We start from the raw sequence: 7,918 nt of genomic DNA, 5'->3' as shown, positions 1-7,918 counted from the left end.
TGTTTGGTTAATAATAACATATCATGTTCTGTCTCAGATGCATATCAGTTTTGTGTAATTATTGATGGAGAAATAGACAGATGATTCTCTGCTTGGACCGTTTTCACAGGCACCCATACCTATTACTTAGCATCCTTCTCTTCCCTCCGCTAATAACACTGTCCACTTTAGAACCTGGGGCCTTGATTTATTAGGTAATTTGTTTCTTCTCTGTGGCTTGGGCCTGCCTGTCATCAATATAATAGGATGATGGAAGCACAAGCTATAGACAGCAGACATTAAAAACTAGGCAAATATTACCCATTTCAGCTCCTTGTCCAGCCACAGCCAATCCTCTGCTTGTTGGAGGAGAGGAAAAAGATTACAGAGGGATGCCTGGAGCCTGATTCTCACAAAATAACTCTTTGAAAATGGGGCTGGTTGCCCTGCTGTTTCGTGCTTTTGGGAAAACGAATCAGAAAAACACATGCATATGAAAGCACACACACTTGTGTGCTTGCACACACACACACACAGTAAAGGAATCAAAGATCCCGTCCAAAGAGATTGAGTAAACTGTAGAGTGAAAAGGACTGAACTGGATGCCAGGAGGCTTGGCTTCCCACTCTGGCTTTGCCACACTCTTTAAACGGGGGAGCGGAGGGCAAGTCATCTCATCTCTCTGGGCCTGAATTGCCTCATTTGTCAGACAAGGAGGTGGATTAGATGGGCTCCAAGTGGCCTTCCAGCCTTCACCTGCTGAAATGCAGCCAAGGTTACACAGAATATCATAGGCAGAGTTGCAAACTGAACCTTTGCTGTTTAAATGGGTGCTTTGAGCACTCCACCATGCCGTTCCCATCGATCACAATTGTCATCAAAAATGATCACTCTCTTCACCATCAATAGCCTTATCACAATCCTTGAAATAATATCACTGATAAATACTCTTTAATTGCACCATCATGAGAATCATCAATGCCATTATCTCCAGGAACATCTCACCCCCATCACCATCATCATCACGCTCATTTCGCTGCCTGTTTTCTCTATGCGAGGCTTCACATGCAGGATGTGATTTCATCCTGACAGCAATCCTAGAAAATAGGCACCCTTAAAATTATCCTCATTGAATAGAGGAGGCAACTGAGGCTCCAAGCGGCACACTGTGGTAAATGCCAGACTTTGGATTTGAAGTAGGGTCTCTTTGGCTCCAAAATAAGCTTTCAGCCCCCACGCTACGTATCATCAGCATTGTTATCACAAATATTCTCATCAGTGTCAGCAAAACCATTATCCTCTATATCAGCATCACCGAATCACCCTGCATCATCTTTTGAGTTGTTCCCAGTATCATCGCCAATCAACATTGTTGCTAATGTTAACATCATCAATATCAGAATCAATCTCGCCAATCTCGTTATTGCTAATTTTGTTTTAATATAAATGCCATCATTAATTATTAGCAATATGGTTGTTGTCACTCTATCAATATAGCCCACACTGACGTCATAAATGACATGTATCAGTATCACCAAAATTGTTTTTGGAGTTGTTTCTAATACAGATGTCACTGTTAACATCACGATGGTCACTAGCAATGTTATGGTCACTGTTATCAACCCAGTTCACATCAATAAAAGCAGAATCATCTGAGCCATCACTAACCTTACTATCCACAAAGGATTACTGATACTGCCAACAATATGACCAACATCTTCAGTAGCATCATTACCAATATCATCATTCCCAGTTCACCATTATTATCTTAATACAACTAAAATAAAAAGTACACATTTTCAATTCAGTGGACTTCACAGATGTCAATCTGCTTACCATTGTAATTTGCCATCATCTACTGAGTTCCTACTTATGAGTTGAACTGTATTAGGTCTTCTGTCCCCTGGAACTCTTCTGCCATCCTGTGAGAGATACAGAAGGCATAAATATTTGTCTCGCCGTCACATAACCCAGGCAGATGCTGCCAGGGTCATCAGGAATCTGAGACTTCTACATCTCCAGAGTGAGGTGATTCCTGGTTCAGCAGTTTTAGGCCATTAAATATCCTTAAATTCCACCCATCCTTCCCAGCCAAGTTACCTCCCAGTTCCCTAGTAGTATTCCATCTCTTACTTCCTTGTGCTTCTACTGACTATTGTTTTAATCCAGTTACAACATTTATAGCCCAGCTTTTGTTCTAGTATGTGTGTGTCTGTCTGCTTCCTAGCATGTAAGTTCCTGGAGGTGGGACCAGGTTTTTTCCCATACCCCTTACAAGTTTTACACCAAATGTTCTCAATATACATGTCTGGAGGATTAAAGGAGAAAGTTGGCTGGTCCACAAAAATCATGTGATGAAGTGTAAAGAACATCAGACTGCAAACCAAGACATCTGGAGTTTAGTCTGAATTGTCCCTAACTGTGCAACCTTGGCTCACCCATTTCCCCCTCTCCCCTTCTTTCCTCCATCTCCAAACTAAAGGGTTCTGGGGCTCTATCTTCCAAATATACTCTCAGACCACCCTTTCCTCACCCCTTTTCTGCCATTGCCTACTTCAAACCCCACATTGCTGGCTTGAACCACTGTGGATATTTGTTAAATGGTCTTTCGGCTTCTACTCTACCCCTGTGTGGGGGCCAGAGCGTGCTCTTTTTAAAAATTCTTATTTATTTATTTAATTTATTTTTTGGCCACACTGGGTCTTTGTTGCTGCCTGTGGGCTTTCTCGAGTTCCGGCAAGCGGGGGCCGCTCTCTAGTTGCAATGCGGTGCCTCTCGTTGCGGTGACTTCCCTTGGTGGGGAGCACAAGCTCAGCAGTGGTGGTCCTGGGCCTAGCTGCTCTGCAGTGTGTGGGACCTTCCCGGACCAGGAATGGAATTCGTGTCCTCTGCATTGGCAGATGGATTCTTAACCACTGGACCACCAGGGAAGTCCCAGAATGGTCTTTTAAAATCAGTTTCCATTAGTCCTTTACTCCACCACACGGCTCCGTCCTTCACTTACAGTAACATGCAGCTGCTTCTGTGGTCTGCAGTGGACACACTCTCTCCCTGGCCGCCGTCTCCTCCCTCACCTCATGCATCATTACCTCACCCGCTGTTCCCAGACACATTGTTCTTCTCGCAGCCTCTTGAAAATTCCGACCTTGTTTCTGATGCGAGGCCTTCACTCTGGCTGGCTCCTCTGCCTGCAGAGTGCTTTCCCTGGAGCCTCACATGGCTGGCCCCAGAACATCATTCGGTTCTCCAACCAAGTGTTCCCAGCTCAGAGAGGCTTCCCATGAGCACCCTCTGTGAAACACCCCCTCCAGCAGGCCTCCTCTTCCTGCTGATCCTCCCACTCCACACGTATGCACTGACTGTCTGCTACAGGGCTTCTCAGCTTCAGCACTCTTGGTGCTTTGGACTGGGCTGTTCTGGGCTGTGGAGTGGGAGGGGCTGTCCCGTGCATTGTGAGATGCTGAGCAGCATCCCAGGCCTATATTCATTAGCTGCCAGAAGCACCCCTTCCCAACGGTGACAACTACAAATGACTGCAGAGGACTTCCCCAGTGGGCCAGTGGTTAAAACTCTGTGCTGCCACTTTAGGGGGCACAGGTTCGATCACTGGTCAGGGAACTAAGGGGTGTCCCAAGTGGCACTAGCAGTAAAGAACCTGCCTGCCAATGCAGGAGACATAAAAGATATGGGTTCAATCTATGGATTGGAAAGATCCCCTGGAGGCCATGGCAACCCACTCCAGTGTCCTTGCCTGGAGAATCCCATGGTCAGAGGATCCTGGCGGGCTATAGTCCTTAGGGTCGCAAAGAGTTGGACACAACTGTGTGATTTAACACATATACATGCAGGAAACTAAGATCCTATATGTTGCATGGCATGGTCAAAAAAAATATATGTAAATGAAATAAAATAAATAAGCTACAGGGCAGGGGTATAAAAGAAATAAAAATAAATGTCTGCAGACATCATCCAGGGTACTCTGGAGATCAGCCCTGGTTGGGAACCACACTCTTCAGAAAGCTTGGGACACACCAATGAATAAAACAGATCCCATCATCAGCATCTCCCTGTCCCAATCCTCTGGTCTTCATGGGAGGAGACAGACAATGAATGTAATGAAGTAAATTGTGTATATTCTAGAAAATGACAACTGCTATGGGAAATAATACAGCAGGTCAATGGTGCTGGAACAGGTATAGTTTTAAAGAGGGCTGTTAGGGCAAGCTTTGTCCGAAAGGTCCTTTAGAATGACTGTTATTTTTTGTTAAATCATTGCATGTATCATGACATAAAATTATATCATAATCTTGTTTACTTATTTATTGTCTATCTTCTCCCCTAGAAAGTAAGCTCTATGAGGGCCATAAGTGTTTCTACTCTGTTCAACATTCTATATCCAATACCTAGGACAGTGCTGGGCCCATAATTGTACTTATAAATATGTAGGTCAATTTTAGGGGCTGGGAACATGAGGCAAATAAGAGCTAAGCAGATAGCATTTAGTCCTGACCCTGGTGTTGACAGATATCCCTTACTTTCATGTTCTACCCACAAGCAATACTGAGGCTTTCCCCGTGCTAATTGATTCCACTGGTAATGAAGAAGTTCAATAATTTATTTAGTTTGTACTCAGAGATAATTTTAAATACCTAATTCTTTGGGCAGAATATTAGCCTTCTTCTGATCAAGGCTAACCTGACCACAAAGCCTCTTGTCAGGGAAAGTGCCCTCCATCCTGACAAATCACTTTCTACCCTGACATTCTCTTTTTTGGAAGGGAAGGCCAAGTCTCCCTGTCATTGAAGGTGGTCAGGGTGGTCCCCACCACTACCCTACGGCTACTCTACCCTGCAGAAGGGACTTGAGCCCTGGGTGGTGGTGACAGAGGATGAACAATTCAAAGCTTTAGTGATCATCAAAATCACCCAGAGGGTCCCACCCTGAGACTCTGACTTAGTATCCTGGAGAGGCGTGCCAGTCCAGATGATGCCCCACGTGGCTCTTCCAGGGACCAGTGTGAGCAGTGCTACTCTAAAGAATCCACAGCTTCTCTCACGCCCGAGGTTCTGCTGGTCCTTCCTTCCAAGCCCAAGATGCAGCTTTCTAGGCCCTGCCCATTCCTTGTCTTATGTCAACTTTGAATTTGTCTTCTGCTGACATCTTCCATGGCCTTGCCTGGGGTCTTAACCATCTCATTTTCCCCTGGTATCCTCCCCTCCTTAAGAAAAATAATTCCAGTCTTAGTCACAAAGTAAGGGATTCTTTTCAAAGCCAAAGGTCTATACTGACCTCTGCTGTGAAGGATGTGAGGCCAGGAGACCCTCTGCTCCCAAGGAGGTACCATTTGCATGGAAAGACTGGTGTATGGATTTGGAACCCTAGAGAAGGATCAGAGATATCCTGTAAGGAATTGACAAGCACAGAAGGAAAAGCTGGCTCCTTCCAGGGAAGGCGCACACTTTGTGATGTGGCTAATCTCTGAGGGTTCCAGGGGACGGTGTGATGTGAGCTGAGCTCTGTACGATCTAAAAAAAAAAATGCAACTATGGGGTTGAACCATATGAAATTGCTGCTATTCAAGCCCTGTTGGCCCACAAAACCTGAAATATCACATGACTCAATCTAAGAGGATTATTTTCATGTCTTCTCTGTGTCAGTTATATTATCCTCATTTTGTAAATGAAAAATTGGAGCCCAGAGAGATTAAATAGCCTGTCCAATGACAGAGAGAGAGAGAAACAGGAACCCACTGATACAACTCCACACCCTTGCTGTAAGGTCTCTCTAGCTTGGTGGGTCTCACACTTTGGAGAAAACATCCAAATCCCTCTGATCACTCGGTCCCCTCCCACAGAGGCCCAGTGCCTTCAGGTGGTGGTGCTGAGAACCTGCATTTCCATGAAGCTCCCATGGAAGACTTGTGTGGCTTGGTCTATGGCTTACACTTGTCACGTTACTGGTTTAAGTAGACAAGATAAAAGAAGACATCCTTGTAGGGGTAAGGGAAGGTAGAAGGATGGTCAGAGTCTCAGAAGTGGGAGTGGGTATGGATTGAGCCAGCGAGAGCAGGGACAGCAAACCTGAGTGGGGGTGGAGGGAGCAGGTTGGAACCCTGCCTATGGAGGGTATGGAGGGTATCAGGCATGGGCTATCTCCTTCTTTCTGGTCCCCAAGTCTCTACCTCCCACCTTGCCCCATCCAAGGAGGTAGCATCCAACAGCATCAGCCCACAGGAACTCAGAAAGGGTTGTTAGCCTAGATAATTTCCCCAGAGCCACTGATCCCTTCTGCGGAGCATGATAGACCCTATTTCATAAAGAAGACATGAATGGCTGTAATCAGATACAATGTTTGTGACGCTGAACAAAATGAGCAAAGGAAAAAAATATGCAGCCAGGCTATAATTATGGGTGTAATATTTCAGCCCATTAGCAAAAAATATCTCAGAAACCTGCTGCCCCGCCTTCTCAGCTAAAAAATTGGATGCTAAGCTGGTGAAGGCAAACAGAGAGAGCAGAGCACTGAAGCAGAGGCCTAATTAATTGCATATACAGTGGTTTTTTGTTTTTTTTTTTGGCTGGCAGTGGCTTCTGACAATTCTGGGCCTTTTGCTACATCAAGTAAAAAGAGATTGTTGTTTTCTAGCAGGGCTGCTCTGAGGACTTCTAGACACTGGTCCCTCTTCCTCAGTCCAGCCCAGCACTAGTCAAGGACATGTGTGTGTGTGTGTGTGAAGTCGCTTCAGTCACATCCGACTCTGTGCGACCCTAAGGGCTGTGGCCTGCCAGGCTCCTCTATCCATGAGAATTCCCCAGGCAAGAGTACTGGAGTGGATTGCATGCCCTCCTCCACGGGATCTTCCTGACCCAGGAATCAAATCTGCGTCTCTCATGTCTCTGCAGGGGCAGGCAGGTTCTTTACCTCTAGCACCACCTGGGAAGCCCAGTCAAGGACATGCCACTTACTAAACACTTGGCAAATTTAGGGGTTTTTGTATAATAATAACTATACTATGTTGTTTGCTACGTACCAGGTACAGTGATAAAGCTTTACAAATTTATCTCATTTTTCCCTTTGGGAGCAAGGTAAAGTGATGCAATGGATATTGTTGATGAACTTCAGGTCTCTTGTCACCATTTTTTTTTAAAGCCCCAGCACCTGTGACTATCTTTGGGTGCCTACTTGTGAGCTCCTGAAGTCATCTCGGCTGAGTACAGAGAGCTCCTAAACCCTGGGGGCTGGGTGTTAGATTGTGACCCAGTCCCCTCAGCTTGCATAACCTCTATGGAACTTTGCAGGAACTCTCCCCTCTGCCTGCCTCCCTCCCTCCGCACCCTGATCCCCTACTCTCTGTGTTCTTCCCTGGAGTTCCTTCTTGATAAATCACTTGCACATTATTCCTTAGCTCCCACTATGCTTCTGGGGGTCGGCCTCAGAGAGGGAGGATTAATTACCACTCTTTTTCCAGAAAGGAAACTGCAGTTGAGAGGGGATTGTAACTCAACTCAGGGAACTCAGTAAGAAATGGGGGACCGGGGTTTGACTCCATGCTTTCTGATCCCATCTGGCCTCCACGTGTAAACGTGGCACATGCCCCCATACCCTAGTCCCTAGTCCCTAGGATCTGTATGCGACTGGGGCAAGTTGCTGGTTCAGCAGCCACCGTCCTAGGTTCTGGAACTGGACAATGTCTGGGTAAATCTGATAATTAGATCCATGCCTTTGTTCCTGGGCCTCTCTAATTACCTGCCTTTTACCTCAGGCTCACCAAACTCTGCAGGGGTCCTGTGTATGCATGTATTCATTTAGTCATTTATTTACTCTTGCAGTCACCTACCCATCTAACCTCATCCATTCGGCTAACCCCACCCATTCATTTGCTACCTACCATCTATCCATCCATCTGTCCATTCATCCATCCACTCGCTCATCCTTCCAT

The 7,918-nt window shown here is 45.8% G+C and overlaps 1 long non-coding RNA gene across 1 annotated transcript in view; it reads right to left on the bottom strand.

Moving 5' to 3' along the window:
• Window positions 1–1,766: 1,766 nt before the first annotated feature.
• Window positions 1,767–7,918, bottom strand: part of LOC133067428 (uncharacterized) — a 32,541-nt gene continuing 26,389 nt past the window's right edge. The window contains exon 5 of the long non-coding RNA XR_009695243.1: window positions 1,767–1,901. This is a non-coding gene — a long non-coding RNA (uncharacterized LOC133067428). The remainder of the gene's footprint in view (window positions 1,902–7,918) is intronic.

Source organism: Dama dama, chromosome 12 (assembly GCF_033118175.1).
Source record: "Dama dama isolate Ldn47 chromosome 12, ASM3311817v1, whole genome shotgun sequence".
NCBI lineage: Eukaryota > Metazoa > Chordata > Mammalia > Artiodactyla > Cervidae > Dama > Dama dama.
This window is presented reverse-complemented; position numbering and strand designations above follow the sequence as displayed.